The sequence below is a fragment of the Pelodiscus sinensis genome, chromosome 13 (assembly GCF_049634645.1).
Source record: "Pelodiscus sinensis isolate JC-2024 chromosome 13, ASM4963464v1, whole genome shotgun sequence".
NCBI lineage: Eukaryota > Metazoa > Chordata > Testudines > Trionychidae > Pelodiscus > Pelodiscus sinensis.
The window spans coordinates 46,290,440-46,307,665 of NC_134723.1; the positions used below are offsets into that span (position 1 = coordinate 46,290,440).

The window sequence follows — 17,226 nt, forward strand, 5'->3', positions numbered from 1 at the left end:
CTACATAAAATAAGAACATTAGAATGATCAGACCGGATCAGACCAAAGGTCCATCTAGCCCAGTGTTCTCTCACCAGTGACCAATGCCAGGTGCCCCAGGGGGAAGGAACAGAACAGGGAATCATCCAGTGATCCCTCCCCTGTCATCCATTCCAAGCTTCTGACAAACAGAGGCAAGGGACACCATCCCTACCCATCCTGGCTAACAGCCATTGATGGACTTAACCTCTATGAATGTATCTAGCTCTTTTTTGAACCCGATTAGGGTGCACCTACACTCCACCATAGCTTAAAATAAGATACGCAATTTGAGCTATGCAAATTGCGTATCTTATTTCGATGTTATTTCAAAATAGCTTATTTTGTGATTTGGCACTGTCTATACAGCACCAAATTTCAAAATAACCTGTTATTCCAAAATGTCCCTGACTCCTCATGGAATGAGGTTTACAGGGATGTCAGAATAGCGAGCCTGTTATATTTTGAAATGCCAGGCTTGCTGTGAAGATGCGGGATAGCTATTTCTGGATACTTGGGTATCGCGAAATAGTGTTGCAGCGTAGATGTAGCCTTAAAGTCCTGGTCTTCCCCACATCCTCTGGCATATATACTACAACCGTAAACATCAGGCAGCATACTTCACATTGGGCCCAGTGAGCAAATTATATGGTAATGATGAACATAAAAATAACACTTCTCATCAATTTAAACTGAAAATAAATGGTTTTCCTTTGTATTTGCCTCGTATATTGCTTATATTGGGCTCTGACTGTAAAACCATTCAAATCTGCACAGAATACAGCAAGCTCAAATAAAATGAAATGTAATACCTGCCAAATAGCTCATCTGAGGTGACTATTTCCTCTCCCTTTCTGCCGTGTGCACAAGTTAGAATGTAACTCAAAGGAGAATTTGACATGTAGGGAAACAATGGACTCTGTGCTCAGTGAGTGAGGGTGATGTCAGACCACGTGGTACTTCAGGGGACTGAAGAATGAAGAGCTTTTAAGAGGCAGCATTAATTTGCTCAAACAATGAGCATATTGTCTCTTCTTCACTGCTGCTCAGATAACCCCTCCGGCTACCCTTTACAGCAGGGTTCCCATAGCAAACACCCTCCTCTTAGTCCATCTCTCCTTTCTCACACGGTTGTTTTATCATTTTTCCCCTTGATACATATTGAGAGAGGAAAAAAAGCCACTGATCATTTCCCAGGATTAGGTGGTGAGCACCTAGAAGTTTCTAGGAAAAGCTGAAAATATCACCTTATAATTTATTGGTTTGTACACTAAAGAAGAGTCCATAGGCCCTATTGAGGGACTGATTGTACTGGGTGTTGTATAAACACATGCTTTCTTGTAAAGTATCCATGGCACGTTACAGGACAGAAAAATACAAATCTTAGCACCGATTAGCTTGCGCAATAAAGCCTGCCGCATAACCACAAAGAACCCACTACAGACTCAAGACTTACAGTCAGAAGCAACATGAGCGATAGGTGATGAGCCCATGAGAGGCCAAAGGAAGGTTGCCACAGGTTAAGTTGTGGTATTCCTTGTGGGATGTACATTGTATGAGGCTCTTGTGTGTCATGATTTCATTTCCTGACTCTTGGTACTGCATGTGGCTCAGCCCTGCTGTCCCTGGATGTTATTTGTGCACCAGATGCTGCCGACATGGACGGTTGGGCAGATGAAATCCCTAAGTGCAGGTAAGCCCCATGCATGACCCTAGGTTCCTCTTCCTCCTTATACAGCCATCAAGGGAGGAGTGAGTGAGTCCCAGGCAGGATGAATCAGTGTCCCTGTCCAGTTACAAGGTAAACTCTGAGGCACTGAGTATGATCAAGAGTGATTACCTCAAGATAGTTACACCAACATAGGAGTCTCTAGTCTACTAAGGCCTTTGAGGCTGAACTGGAACCAGAGGTACCAGCTCTCAAGGGGGCTGGGGCCCTTCAATAGCCCCAAGTCCAGAAGTCCCATGATTAGGAAACTGAGATGTTGTTACCAACATGACATTAAAAAGGTCGTAGAGCAGTTTTTAAACTAAGAGATGGAGGAAAGCCGATTGGTGCGGAGATGCACGTAAATTGGATGGAGACTTCTCTTAGAGGAGAATCCATTGATAGAGATTCTCTAAGCTGTAGTCAGAAAGAGAGGAGGGGAGAGGACAAACCATGGGCCAGAGCAGACAAACAACCGCATATAAAGGAATCCAATGCATCAGGGAAGGGCAGACAAATAAGCAGTGGCAAATTTTTAAAGTGCTTTTACACAAATGCTAGGAGTCTGACTAATAAGATGAGTGATCTACTGTACCTTATATTAAAGGAGGAGATTGACATAATAGGCATCAATGAAACCTGGTGGAATGAGGAAAATCTGTGGAACACAATCATGCCGGGATATAAAATATATCGAAAGGATAGAGCAGGCCGGGTGGGTGGCGGAGTGGCACTGTATGTGAAAGATGATGTAGAATCAAATGAAATAAAAATATTAAATGAATTAACATGTTCAATAGAATCGCTATGGGTAGTAATTCCATGCTCCAATAATAAGAAATTAGCAGTAGGGTTATATTACCGACCACCTGACCAGGACAGCGATAGTGACATTGAAATGCTGAGGGAGATTAGAGGCTACCAAAATAAAGAACTCTATAATAATGGGGGATTTTAATTATCCCCATATTGACTTGATACATATCACCTCAGGAAGAGAAGCAGAGATAACATTTCTCAATGGCTTAAATGACTGCTTCTTGGAGCAGCTGGTACAGGAACCCACAAGGGGAGAGGCAATTCTCCATTTAGTCCTGAGTGGAGAGCAGAATCAGGTCCAGGAGATAATCGTTACAGGACCGCTTGGGAATAGTGTCCATAATATAACAACATTTAACATTCCTGTGGTGGGAAGAACACCTCAGCAGTCCAGCACCCTGGCATTTAATTTCAAAAAGAGGAATTACACAAAAATGAGGTTAGTCTTCCTAATGACTGGAAGGTAGCCAAAGTGACACCAATATTTAAAAAGGGCTCTATAGGCGATCCTGGCAATTACAGCCTGGTAAGCCTAACTTCAGTACCTGGCAAATTAGTCGAAACAATAGTAAAGAATAAAATTGCGAGGCACGTAGAAGAACACAATTTGTTGGACAAAAGTCAACATGGTTTCTGTAAAGGGAAATCATGTCTTACTAATCTATTAGAGTTCTTTGAAGGGGTTAACAAACATGCAGACAAGGGGGATCCAGTAGATATAGTATACTTAGATTTTCAGAAAGCCTTTGACAAGGTCCCTCACCAAAGGCTCTTGTGTAAATTACATGGCCATGGGATAAGAGGGAAGGTTCTTTCTTGGATTGACAACTGGTTAAAAGACAGGAAACAAAGGGTAGGAATAAACGGTAAATTTTCAGAATGGAGAGGGGTAACTAGTGGTGTCCCCCCAAGGGTCAGTCCTGGGATCAATCCTTTTCAACTTATTCATAAATGATCTGGAGAAAGGGGTAAGCAGTGAGGTAGTAAAGTTTGCGGATGATACCAAACTGTTTAGGATAGTCAAGACAGAAGCAGACTGTGAGGGACTCCAAAAAGATCTCACCAAACTGAGTGATTGGGCAACAAAATGGCAAATGAAATTTAATGTGGATAAGTGTAAAGTAACGCACAACGGAAAAATAACCCCAACTATACGTACAGTATGATGGGGGCTAATTTGGCTATGACAAATCAGGAAAGAGATCTTGGAGTTATTGTGGATAGTTCTCTGAGAACTTCCACACAGCGTGCAGCGGCGGTCAAAAAGGCAAATAGGATGCTAGGAATTATTAGGAAAGGGATAGAAAATAAGACCCAGAATATCTTACTGCCCCTGTATAAAACTATGGTATGCCCACATCTGGAATACTGTGTACAGATGTGGTCTCCTCACCTCAAAAAAGATATTTTGGCCTTGGAAAGGGTTCAGAAAAGGGCAACTAAAATGATTAGGGGTTTGGAACGGGTCCCATATGAGGAGAGGTTAAAGCGACTGGGACTTTTCAGTTTACAAAAGAGGAGACTGAGGGGGGAATATGATAGAGGTCTATAAACTCATGAGTGGTGTGGAGAGGGCCGATAAAGAGAAGTTATTTATTAGTTCCCATAATAGAAGAACTAGAGGACACCAAATGAAATTAACGGGTAGTAGGTTTAAAACTAAAAAAAGAAAGTTCTTCTTCACACAGCATGTAGTCAACCTGTGGAACTCCTTGCCAGAGGAGGCTGTGAGGGCTAGGACTATAACAGAGTTTAAAGAGAAGCTAAATAATTTCATGGAGGTTAGGTCCATAAAAGGCTATTAGCCAGGGGATAGAAATGGTGGCCCTGGCCTCTGTTTGTCAGAGGCTGCAGAATGATGGCAGGAGACAAATCGCTTGATCATTGTCTTCGGTCCACCCTCTCTGGGGCACCTGGTGCTGGCCACTGTCGGCAGACAGGATACTGGGCTAGATGGACCTTTGGTCTGACCCAGTATGGCCGTTCTTATGACATGGTAAGGATGTTAAAATGAAATTATCTGACCAATCGTATGGTCGATACAATTTGAATCGACTATACGATTAGTCGATAAGTGCCTCTGCAGAGCCACAGCGGGGGTAGCTCCAGGAGCTGACTTGAGCTGGGAGTGAGCAGTCCTGGCTCGTGCCAGCTCCAGAGCCACCTGTGCTGCGGCTCTGCATTTAAAATGTAGTTAGAGGCTTCTGAACAGCCCCTGCCTGTGGCCAGCACTGGCTGCCGTGAACAGGGGTTGTTTGGCGGCAACTGCCCCTTCCACAGGGGGGCCCAGCTCCCCGCTGGGACCCCTGCAGACTTTGCAGCAACGTCCCCTATCCCCCCTGCTGTCTCGGATAGAGGCAGCAATTGGGGCTGGTGGCACCCTGGAGCTAATGCTGGGGAGAACCGGCTTTTAAGCTGGCTCCCCCAGCACCAGCTCTCATCCCTTCTTGAGTCCCTGCTGCCTGCAGCACTTCTGCTTTGGAAACGTACAAGAGCCCTCTAGAGCTTTTGTACATTTCCAAAGCAGAAACGCTCTCAGTGGGAATGTGCAGGAGCAATCCTGTTCGTGCAGTTTACTGCTGTGCCTCTGCCGCCCTTCCCCCCACAGAGACCGTGCTGGAAGAAACGGGGTGTACTGGTTCCACCCAGCACTGGCTCCTGCTTCTCCCCCCTGCTGCCTCTCTCTGAGAGCCTCAGCCCCCTCCCAGAGAGCCCCTGCCTCAGGGCCCCCCTCTCTCCCAGAGAGCCCCTGCCTCAGGGGCGCCCCTCTCCCAGAGAGCCCCCGCCTCAGGGGCGCCCCTCTCCCAGAGAGCCCCCGCCTCAGGGCCCCCCCTCCCAGAGAGCCCCCGCTTCAGGGGCGCCCCCAGAGAGCCCCCGCCTCAGGGCCCCCCTCCCAGAGAGCCCCCGCCTCAGGGGCCCCCCTCTCCCAGAGAGCCCCTGCCTCAGGGCCCCCGCCCAAAGAGCCCCCCGCCTCAGGGCCCCCCCCTCCTCTCCCAGAGAGCCCCCTGCCTCAGGGCCCCCGCCCAGAGAGCCCCCCGCCTCAGGGCCCCCCCCTCCTCTCCCAGAGAGCCCCCCTGCCTCAGGGCCCCCCCTCCTCTCCCAGAGAGCCCCCCTGCCTCAGGGCCCCCCCATTCTCCCAGAGAGCCCCCCGCCTCAGAGCCCCCCCCCTCTCCCAGAGAGCCCCCCGCCTCAGGGCCCCCCCTCCTCTCCCAGAGAGCCCCCCGCCTCAGGGCCCCCCCTCCTCTCCCAGAGAGCCCCCCGCCTCAGGGCCCCCCCTCCTCTCCCAGAGAGCCCCCCACCTCAGAGCCCCCCCCTCCTCTCCCAGACAGCCCCCTGCCTCAGGGCCCCCCCCAGAGAGCCCCCGCCTCAGGGCCCCCTCCCCTCCCAGAGAGCCTCCCGCCTCAGGGCCCCCTCCCCTCCCAGAGAGCCTCCCGCCTCAGGGCCCCCTCCCCTCCCAGAGAGCCCCCCGCCTCAGGGCCCCCTCCCCTCCCAGAGAGCCCCCCGCCTCAGGGCCCCCCCCCTCCCAGAGAGCCCCCCGCCTCAGGGCCCCCCCCTCCCAGAGAGCCCCCCGCCTCAGGGCCCCCCCTCCCAGAGAGCCCCCCGCCTCAGGGCCCCCCCTCCTCGCCCAGAGAGCCCCCCGCCTCAGGGCCCCCCCTCCTCGCCCAGAGAGCCCCCCGCCTCAGGGCCCCCCTCCTCGCCCAGAGAGCCCCCCGCCTCAGGGCCCCCCTCCTCGCCCAGAGAGCCCCCCGCCTCAGGCCCCCCCTCCTCGCCCAGAGAGCCCCCCGCCTCAGGGCCCCCCCTCCTCGCCCAGAGAGCCCCCCGCCTCAGGCCCCCCCTCCTCGCCCAGAGAGCCCCCGCCTCAGGGCCCCCCCCTCCCAGAGAGCCCCCGCCTCAGGGCCCCCCCCCATTCTCTCCGTCTCCTCACAGCTGCCGGCCCGCCGCCGCGCAGGCGCACTGGGGCGGCCGCCATCTTGGCGGCGTGCCGCGGGCGGGGCGGGGCGTGGCGGCGCGGGGCGGGGCGGCGCCTGGAGGGGGGGCTCCCGGTCCGGACTCGGGACTTTTGAAAAGCTCCGGTGCGGGGGCCGCGGGCTCCACGCCCAGCGCCGCGCCGCTGCCTCAGGCCGGGACCGGCCGCCGGGCGAGCTGCGGTGAGCGGGGGGGCCCCTGTGCACGCGGGAGGAGGGGGGCTGCTGTGCGGAAAGCGGGGGGGCGCGGAGAAGGCGGGGGGTGCCTGTGAGGGAAGGGGCACCCCTGTGCACGCGGGGGGGCGGCTGGGGAAGGACGCGGGGTGCCTGGGAGAGAAGCGGGGGGGGTGTGGAGAAGGCAGGGGGGTGTCTGTGCACGCGGGGGGGGGGCAGGTGGAGAAGGCAGGGGGGTGTCTGTGCACGCGGGGGGGGAGAAGGCAGGGGGGTGTCTGTGCACGCGGGGGGGGAGAAGGCAGGGGGGTGTCTGTGCACGCGGGGGGGGGCAGGGGGAGAAGGCGGGGGGTGTCTGTGCACGCGGGAGGGGCAGGTGGAGAAGGCGGGGGGGTGTCTGTGCACGCGGGGGGGGGGGGCAGGTGGAGAAGGCAGGGGGGTGCCTATGAGGAGCGGGGGGCAGGTGGGGATCTCTGGGCTCGCGGGGAGGAGTGTGGAGATGGAGAGGGGTGCCTGGGGGGGTCCCTGTGTGCAGGGGGTAGTGGGTGAGCGCTGGGAAATGGGGGTCCCTGTGCAGGCGAGGTCAGAGGGGGACGGGGATAGCTATGGAGGAAAGGATGGGGGGGTTCCCTTCTTAGAGGGGTGTACAGGGATGGGGGCACTGGTGGGGGAACGGTTGGGGGTCCCTGTGCATGCTCGGGGGGCTGAAGGGGCAGTAAGGAGAGGGTCATTGTAGATACCGCCTACCTCTCCTCTCCCCTGCCCCACTTGGCACGAGTGCCATGTTGCTTTGTCCCCCGCCGCTCGCCCCCACCCCTGCAAGCCCCGCTTGGCTTCCCCCCTGCTGCCTTTCGGTTCCAGTTGCGGGTTCTGGGTGCTGGGGGATGGCTTGTCGGAGGAGCACAGCAAGTGGAGGGGAAGAGAGGCGTCTGTCCCATGCATTGACTTTGCTGGTCTCCCTCGCTGCTCTGCAGTTAGGCCCCATCTGTTGGTCCCTGGGCACTACTATTCCGGGCTGTTGGTGTCTTTGTGAAAATGTGCAAGGCTAATGCGTGAAACCGTTGAGCTCTTAGCACAGTTCCTTTGTACAAATTCAGAGGTGCAAATAACTTACCTTTTTTTGCATGCTAGAGGAGAGGGATTTTTTTTTTCCAGGGTAAGTGTTTGGAGTGCTAACAAGATATTGATACCAGCTTCCTGAACTGCTGCAGTCAGCATCAGAAGTATTGTGCTTCAAATAATCTTGTGGTGTCAGCTATGCTTACATATTGTACAGGCCAATCCACACATTTTTAAAAAGTCAGGATTATTTTGAAAAGTGTTTTTATTCCCTAAAATCTAAAGTTCAGCAAACCGCAGTGGACCGCTAGCACATGTTAGCATGCTGCTGTGCATCCAAAGCACGAATACTTTACAGGGGTGCTATCAGGTTGAAACCACTTTCTGATAAGACGCTAACTATGTTTTTTCCCTGAGTTACAGCCAGGTTGGTTTGCATTTTCTTTTTGTTTTAAAGAGTGCTTCCTGCGGTTCTTTAAAAGACCCACATAATCCAAAAGGGAAAATAGACCCCTGCAAATCTGCAGATATCCAATTTATATCCACCGGTATCCTCATCTGTGGATGTGAACGTGGATATCAGCAACTCATTTTTGTGACTACAGATGCCCATGTGGATACAAAATTTTGTATCTGCTCAGGCTCTAAAAACAGTAGTGTCTAAGGTCCTAGACATGCAGCAAGATCCATGAAGTTGAAACCCTGTACCCTCAGAAAATCATCATGGAACACCAAGCGGGTGCAAAGGGCAACCTCTGGAGGTCCTCTCTATTGTGGCAGCCATGAAATTGGCAACAGGGAGTGCTGTTGCGCATGTACAAAGTAACATGAGTTTTCCATAATCTCTTTAAATAGTTATAGTTAGAGATATTGCTTGTTACACGAGCAGACAAAAAAGGCAGAAAAATGATTTAATTTGCTGGTATCTTATTTCCAAAATATAAGGTTCTCTGTTTAATCTTTCTGAGGGCTTGTACACACTATTACTTAGGCTAGTATAATTTGTGTCCCTCAGGAGTGTGAATAAGCCACACCCCATAGCAAATTAAGTTATACCAACCTAAGTACTTTTAAGGACAGTCCTGTGTTGGTGGGAGAGTTGGAACTTTGGAAGTGATGTGATTGCACTTTCTCTCATCCTCATAGAGCATCTTCCACAGATGCACTGTGCCAGCGCTCTAGTCCTTCTAGTGTAGGCTAGCCAAAAATATTAACACAACATTCCTAGGAGGCATTGGCACTGAAGGTCAAACCCGGGACCTTTGGTTCCAAAAGAATGAGCTTCTAGTAGCTGAGCTAAAAGTTCCTGTTCTGTTCAAACAAAGGCTGTATAGATTTGAACATTTGTGTGGGACAGCCACATAGATCATTGGTTGTATAAACAAATTTAAAAACTGGGAGTTCTTGTTGTAAGAACAAGCTATATAAAAAAAGGTGATGGTATTAAGTTTTACGTATCAGTGCATGTCAGTAGTAATATTACTTAATTTTCTTCTGGCTATTTAATAGCTTATGGGAATTGACTTATTTGGGCTCCCTCAGTCTAGATTCCACTGAATGGGTGTACACTTAAAAAAAATAAAAAAAATTCAAACCCAATTTGACATCCTCATAAGACTCAGCAGAAGAATAGATATAGGGATTCTACCCTAAGGTGGAATCTCCTCTGAGAATATTTAGAAATTATCTCACTATGATGCACTGGTGGAAGACTGGTTGCAGATTTTTTTTGCACTTTGAATTTTTTTATTCTAATAATTATGACAAAGGATTACTATATGTGGAAGATGTAGTATGGACAGATCTCAAAAGATTTGAGTGTCTGTACTAATTAGACTTCTTTGGTTTCCTTTCAGTGCCTGTGTCTTCACTTAAAAAAGGTGTTTAGGCATCAAGATAGCTATTCTGATCTAACAACTTAGTTGGGAGAAGGCATAAAAGTTTTTATCTAGATGTAGTTACTTAAGATGCATGTCCGGTGGGGTCATTACAGGTCATTTTTACTTAGCTGTATCTTATCTCCCTAGTTCGTTATATTGAGGTTCATTGATGTAAAAACACACCTATTTCTTGCACTGAAAACTTAGCCTAAAATACCTTTCTGAGGTTGAACTTGTAGCTGAATTCAGATTTCATGTACCTTGAGGCTGCACAAAAGCTCATGATACCATCTGCGTGTTTTGTTAGTCTTTAAGGTGCTGCTAGACTATTTGTTGTTTAAGTCACTCCACTTGAGACTTGATGTTGGCAGTAGCAGAGGTGTGCCAAAAAGGCTCCACTGACCCTCAAAGATCTTTTCGTTGCTGGGCTTATTGTGGAGCCATAGAGAAGACGTACCTGTCCTGTTATGAAGTATGTATCTGTGGGGATAGGGGTTGAATTTGAATTTCAGCTAGAAAAAGTTTGCAAGATGGACCAAAATTTAGGTCTGTGCTATGGTTCAAATAGATCTGCCTATTTGTTCTGCAGGGGGAAGAAAGGTGGAATGGCATCTCAAAAAGGCTCTTCATGCCCATTTCAAAGTGTTGAAATAGCCTATCCTATGGTTATTTATTTATTTATTTATTTATTTATTTGTATCGCTTAGTTCCTGGAGCCCTATTCATGGACCAAGGCCCCATTGTGTTAGGCACTCTATGAATAGAACAAAGGCTGTCCTACCCCAAATAATATGCAGTCTAAGTACAAGAGCTAAAACAACAGATGAATACAGATTGGGCTGTACAAGGAAACAACGAGATAATACTAGTCAGCATGATAGGTTGTGATCTCAGCACATCTTCAGCCTCCCCTTCCCATTTTGAGACACTTACTTTTTTTAACAAATCAAATGCATGAGGTCTCCGGAGGGAGTGTAGCAACTGAATTATGTTTTTGGAGCTTTGGCTTTTTTGCTGTAAGCTCAGATGTAGTTTAGTCAGCTGTGGCAAACGGAGCATTTTATTTCCTTGCACGGAAACAGCAGTGCTTTGTTGATAGTAACGACACAGTACAGTCATATGATTGCTTGTGGCTTTTGTTTTAAGTTCTTTGTAAATTATGCACCAATAATTGGTGTATGCCAGAGTTGTGAAATTTTTGAGAAGGAGAGACTGAATTCGAATTGTGCAAGTTGAAATTGTTCAGTTTTGGATTTTATGGGGAAAGTCTGAACTTGTATCACTTTTTCCCCAAGCATCTTTGAAATTCATGGAGTATCATCTACACTTATTAGCCAGGATGGGCAGGGATGGTGTCCCTTGCCTCTGTTTGTCAGGGGCTGGAAATGGATGGCAGGAGAGGGATCACTTGATTCCCTGTTCTGTTTACTCCCTCTGGGGCATCTGGCATTGGCCACTGTTTGCAGACAGGACACTGGGCTAGATGGACTTTGGTCTGACCCAGTCTGGCTGCTAGGTTCTTTTTTTCTTCTTTCAATGTTCTTGGTGTGAAAAATGAATTGATAGTAAAATCAATTGTACCAGTGTACATAATTTAAAGATTGCATTACAGGGCTAGGGCTTGATAATCTGACAGAAAAATGAAAAGTTACTTTGGAGACTGCTTTTCCATTTGATCAGCTGTGAATTGATGTTACCAAAACTGGGGGAGAATGAAATGGATATTCTGAATTAAAGGAGGGGAAAGACTAATAGATAACTTTCTGAGACCAGCAGTCCGATAAATTGACTGCAAATCCTGGCTCAGTTTTGTGAATGTGTATACACACTTCATATCTAGAACTAGGCATGTAATAGTATAGTCGATTAATGGATAAGCAAAAGCTTATTGGTTAATGCTATAGACAACATGCATTCTGCCCCTCCCCCCGCCAGTACATTTTTTAGCAGGCTGGCCAGCAGTCTGGCTCAGTCCTGGCTTGTGCTGGATCCCTTGCTGCGGATCTGTATTTAAAATCTATTAGGAGCCTGGTGAGCAGGCAGCCTGGCTTAGTTCCGGCTTGCGCTGGGTCCAGAAGTTCACACTGCCCTGGACAGGGGCTGCTGCCACCCGCTACTGCTGCCTCCGTATCTGAGGCAACTGCACTGGGCAGCAGATGGATCCTGAGCAGGCTAGTCAGTAAAAGCGGAAAAGGAGCGAGAGAGTATGAAACATTCTAGCAAGGTACAGTTTTTGTCCAAGATTAAGTTCTAGTCTTTTATATGCATGTTTGCATTTTATTTGTTTGCACCCATTTCTATTTTTATTCCTTCAGTTTGGTGTCACTTAACCTACATTATTTAATAAGACTGTTTTATTTCCTCTAAATCAATTCAGTGTTGTGTTTGAAGGGAAGGGTGTGTTTACCTCAGGTAAATTAATAAGCTGTAAAGTCCTGCTGTGAGGGCTGGGGACTGGACTCGATCTCTCGAGCTCCCTTCCAGTTCTAGTGTGCTAGGGTTCTGTGAACAGGCAGCTAGTCTGTGAGAGAGCTGGTTTTTAAACTGGCTACCCTCACAGATAAGCTCCTGCGTGGCACCCCATGTTGCTGCCTCTGATACAGAAGCAGCAGTGTGGAGTGGCAGGGGGCTCCCTGGGTGTGGGGCTGGAGTGCACTGGCTACTGTCCCCACCCCTGGGGACTGTAAAATAATTGAGGAATTGATGAGAATTGATTAGGTTAATTGTCTATTCAATTACTCGATATTTAACAGCCCTACCTAGAGCCCTGCAAACTTGCAGATGTCCATGGATATCCACATCAGTGGATATGAATGCAGATAGCCTTGGCTCATTTTTGTCGATATGGATGCGGATACAAATTTGTCTCTGTGCAGGGCTCTATCAGTGACTTAAATGCTTGGGCAGGGCTGCTTAGTTCCTAGTAAAGCTAGAAGATGCATGTATAATTAAATCTTGATATTTTTTCCTGGCCAAAAAATTAAAGGTGCTTTTATAATATGTGGTGTGTTGACTGTTCAGTTACCTCAATTGAAATTGATCTACTTTAATTCCACTTAGGATTGTCAAAACTCTGATCTTAATAATTGGTCTTCCTTGACAACACTAATATTCAAAAAGTGCTGGTTATTTTACTTTTCCTTGCACAGAAGTTAGACTTTCTAATTGTTTTTTTTAAAAATCTCTTTAAGTAGGAAATTGACAAGTTGACAAATTCTTGCTGTGTAAATATCAGAAACAAAACAATTGCAACAGTTAGCTTTTGTTTAAAGAGACTTTATACAGGAATAGAATAATCAGACCTTTCTCTTTAAAGGGGGTCTTATACTATGGAGTAGGGATGTAAAATATCATTTAATCAGTTATCCGGTTCAACGTTACGTTTAATTGGTTGGCTGTTTAAATGGGTGTGGGTGGGGGGCTGCTCAACTGGGCTGGAGCGACGCCCTGTCTATGGTGTGGTAGGCTGTTTGGCCACGCTGGACCTGGCAGAGGCAAGTGCTGCTCCTGCTGGACTGGGGGCCTACCATGGCTGCGGCGGGAGGGGGAGGGGGGGCTTTAGATGCTCTAGCCTGTCCAGGCCCTCAGTTAACTGGTAAGAATCCCCCTTACCCGTTAACCATTGACATCCCTACTGCAGAGGTAGAATCATTACAGCACCTTTGTCATTTTTAGCAATTTTGTTGAATTGAGCAAAGGCTCTATGGATTTAATGTTACTTGCCTGTCCTGTCTATTTTTATGATTATGTAATTGTTTTTTTTTCCACAACCACACCTATTATTTTTTTTGTTGGGCTATTCATTTGCAGTGAGGGGCTACCAGTAGCCTAGCAGCAACTAGTAGTTTAATTCTTCATTTGCTTTTGTGTGACTGTTGGAAAAGCTGCTAAATTGTACATTTAATTGATGCACTATTTTTACCTGCAACATAAATACAAATGGGTTTATGATGAGAAACTGCTCAGTGCAGTGTTCCTTTCTCCTTGAACTTGTCAAAGCTTGGCATGGTGGCAGAATAACACTGACCGTGGAGGATTACATCTGTTAACCAGAGAATGATAGGAAGAGAAGGGACAGGAGGCAGGAGACAACACCTCGGTGAAAAGCCCAGACCGCCGTCCATTCAGCTGCTTCGAAAGGGGACATTTCTGAGCTTGTGACCATAGTACTATAAGCAGAATTCAGTTATGGACCCATGCTTTGACACCAGTCTCTGGTAAGATGTTGTGAGAAACTTGATATTCCGCAACATCCAGTTGTTGGCAGGAACTTGGTCTCTTCTTCTGCAGAGCTTCCTTGACACTGAGATAGTTGGATCTCAGCTGTTTTAATTCTCTTAAAACTATATGGCTCCTTAGACATTGTGGGCCACAGAACCTTGCCTACCACTCGAGTAACTCAGCCAGAAATGATGGACTCATTGCAGAAGTGCTCAAGTCTTGATTTAAAGAGTTCTAGGAACAGAAAACCCACCATTTACAGTACTGTGTTTAAAGTTCAAATTAGCAAGCCCCTGTCTCTTGCCACAGAGGAAGGAGGAAAAACCCATAAGGTTATTGTGCTGAAGAAGCTGAAAGGAAGGAAGGCTTTATTACTTTATTTCTCTCCCAATCTCCTGCTTTTCAAAGTAGCAGCTGCGCTATAAAAACCAGACACTGCTGCCTGTAGGTATGAGTAGGCGCTGGTAAAGTGACCAAATCTCCTTAGTTGCTTTCTGTCTATGAAAGCTGAGTAGCAAGGGAAGCACCAAGCTATATGCAGACTTAAAAGGCAACATGGCTTTGCTTATGTTTTGTATGTAGATGGAAACTTCTTATATGCAATAAGGGGTAATTAAAGGCTAACATAGTTTGCTGAAATTGCCAGTTCAAGTTCCCACTTTTGCCAGGGTGATCTTATCACTCACCACTGACTAGTAATTTTTTTGAGTATTAGCTACTTATTTACATACAGTTTTGATATCTTACAGGCATAATATATAAATGCACAATTACTGCGGAAGTCTCATTGTCACTTATTAAGTGTGATCAAAAATTTGTTGCATGTTTCATTGACAAAGAAACTTTCAGTAAAATAGTTCACAAAACTGTTTTAATAAGTTTGTAACTCTTCATAGGTAAGCAATAATCACTGACCCTAATACCATAATATATCTCCTGAAAGATAAAAGTTTAAAACTTTAGTTGTCTAGTTCTAAGATGTTTGATTTGCAATTTATTTAAAAGGAATTATTCTATTTCCTGTACAACAGCCTTGAATGTTGCAAGGCTTACATAATGTGCAATCCTTTCAAATGAGAAACTTCAGGCTTGAGAAACTTGAACTTACAAAAGATGTGAAGGCTACATCCTGGCAGTCTTTCTTTAGTTTTACTTTAGTTTTCATTTATATTAAGACTCACGTTACATGGCACTCCAACCTCTCATCCAGTTTACTAAGATAGCCCTAAACAAGCTACTAAAGTTTCTCGAAGAGCTCTAATGGTGAGGTCTCCGAAAGGCTTTCAGTCTCTGTCTTTAGTGTCTCCTCTGTGTTTGGACATGCCGAAAAGCCCACATTTTAAACTCTGAGAAGGGCTTTTGGTGCTGGGAATGGTACCCAATTTTGGTATGTCAGGACACAATAGCCCTTGTCTTCTGGGCGCTGCTGTCAGTTACTTTCCTTCATTCTTCCAGTCTAATCAGTACCTAACATCTGCATTTAGAATTACGATTTTAGATGTATAGCATCATAGAAATGTAAATCTGGAGGGAGGACAGAGTTATCCAGTCTAGTCCCCTTTGCTCAGGCACCATCAAGTAAACCTGACAGGTGTGTATTTGTCCAGGCTATTGTTAAACACCTCCAATAATGAGGATTCCACAGTCTTCCTTAGAAGCCTGCTCCAGAATTTAGTTACCCATATCTCTAGAAAGGTTTCCCTAAACTGAGAGAGTGCTCCCTTTTGCAGAGTAACTCTGTTATAATTTGTCCTACCTTCAGCGGACATGGAGAACAGTTGATCACTGTTCTTTTTTATAACAGACCTTAACATATTTGAAGACTTATCAGGTCTCCACTCAGTCTCTGAAGACTAAACATGCCCAATTAACCTTTCCTCAGGTCAGGGTTTCTAAACATTTTATCCTTTTTACTGCTGTCCTCCAAATGCTCCAGTTTGTCCATGTCTTTCCTAAAGTGCGGTACTCAGCATTGAACTTAATACTCCAGCTGAGGCTTCATCAGTGTCAAGCAGAGCAGGACAGCTACCTTCTGTGTTTTACATATGACACGCTTGTGAACGCACCACCAAATAGGTGTTGGTCTGTGTGTCAACAGCATTGCGGATTAAGGGTGTTAAACTGTGATTATCTGGCTAATCACGTTTGTATCGACTATAAAGTTAGTTGATAAGTGCTGCTCTGCAGAGCTGCAGTGGGGGAGCTGCAGGAGACAACTCGGACTGGGACTGAGCAGTCCCAGCTCGTGCTGGCTCCAGAGCTACCGGCACCGCGGCTCTGCATTTTAAATGTAGCAAGAGCCGTTGGGCTCTTACTACATCTAAAATGCAGAGGCGCAGTGATCAGTGTGAGCTGGGACTGCTTGGTCCCAGCTCATGCTGAGTCCAGCAGCCCCTGTTCACAGAGGACAGGGCTGTCTGCTGTGAACAGACTGCTCCGGCACCAGCCCCGTTCACGGCAGACAGGACTGGCAGCCGACGGGCTGCTGCCTGAGCAGCCTCTGGCCACCATAAACAGGGGTTGCTTGGCAGCAACAGAACCCGTCTGCAGGGAGGCGGGGGAGAGGGGTCCAGATCCCCACTGGGATCCTAGTGGATAGGAGCTGCTTTGCAGCAGCATCGCCTGTCCCCGCCCTTCTGCCTTGATAGAGGCAGCAAGGCGGGGCATGTGGCTTTTAAGCTGGCACCCCTCCCCCCCCCTCAGCACCAGCTCCTGTCCCCACTTGCTGCCCCTCAGAGGCAGCAAGGGGGAGGAGGGCGCTGCAGAGAACATGAGGACTGCTTGATTCCCCACTCCCCTCTTGCTTCCTGCGGCACTTCTGCTTTTGAAATGTACCAGAGCCTTGCAGGGCTCCTGTACGTTTCAAAAGCAGATGTGTCGCAGTGGGGACTGAAGCAGTCCCTGCTTGTGCCATTTCCCCACTGTGCCTCTGCCTCCCCTGCCCCCCAGCACCAGCTCCTGCTCCCTTCCCCCTTGCTGCCTCTCTCTGATAGAGGCATCAGGGAATGGAGAGGGAGTGACTAGTCGAGTAGACTATCCAAGAAGCATTTTAGTCAAGTTGTGATCCCCTAAAACTCCTAAATCCTTTCTCAGCAGTGTTACCACCTGGCAGCTTAGTCCTCTCTTGCAGTTGTGTATTTGATTTCCCTTCTCCCCTTCGTAAGTACTTTGCACTTGCAAATGCTTATCAGGTAGTCAAGTAGGAACTCAACTAGTCACCCCCTTGTTGCCTCTATCAGAGAGAGTCAGCAAGGGCAGAGCAAATGCTGGTCCCCCTCCCCTCCCACACCATCTCCACAGGGGGAAGCGAGGAAATGGCGTGAGCGAGGATTGAAACAGTCCCGCTTGCATTGGTCCCACTGCTGCTTCTCTCCTTTTGGAATGT

At 47.9% G+C, this 17,226-nt stretch overlaps 1 protein-coding gene and 1 long non-coding RNA gene across 11 annotated transcripts in view; one reads left to right on the forward strand and one right to left on the reverse strand.

The window, feature by feature from the left end:
• LOC106732830 (uncharacterized) overlaps positions 1-6,621 on the reverse strand; it is a 31,556-nt gene extending 24,935 nt beyond the window's left edge. For 3 of the 4 annotated variants that reach the window (XR_012906973.1, XR_012906972.1, XR_012906974.1), the window contains exon 1: positions 6,471-6,606. This is a non-coding gene — a long non-coding RNA (uncharacterized LOC106732830). Of the gene's footprint in view, positions 1-6,470 lie in introns of all 4 variants that reach the window. The other variant, XR_012906971.1, reaches the window with a different exon arrangement.
• Positions 6,560-17,226, forward strand: part of KLHL13 (kelch like family member 13) — a 134,170-nt gene continuing 123,503 nt past the window's right edge. For 3 of the 7 annotated variants that reach the window (XM_075941168.1, XM_075941173.1, XM_075941171.1), the window contains exon 1: positions 6,576-6,693. The gene's annotated coding sequence lies outside the window, so the exon portion shown is untranslated. Of the gene's footprint in view, positions 6,694-17,226 lie in introns of all 7 variants that reach the window. The other 4 variants (XM_075941167.1, XM_075941172.1, XM_075941170.1 and 1 more) reach the window with 3 other exon arrangements.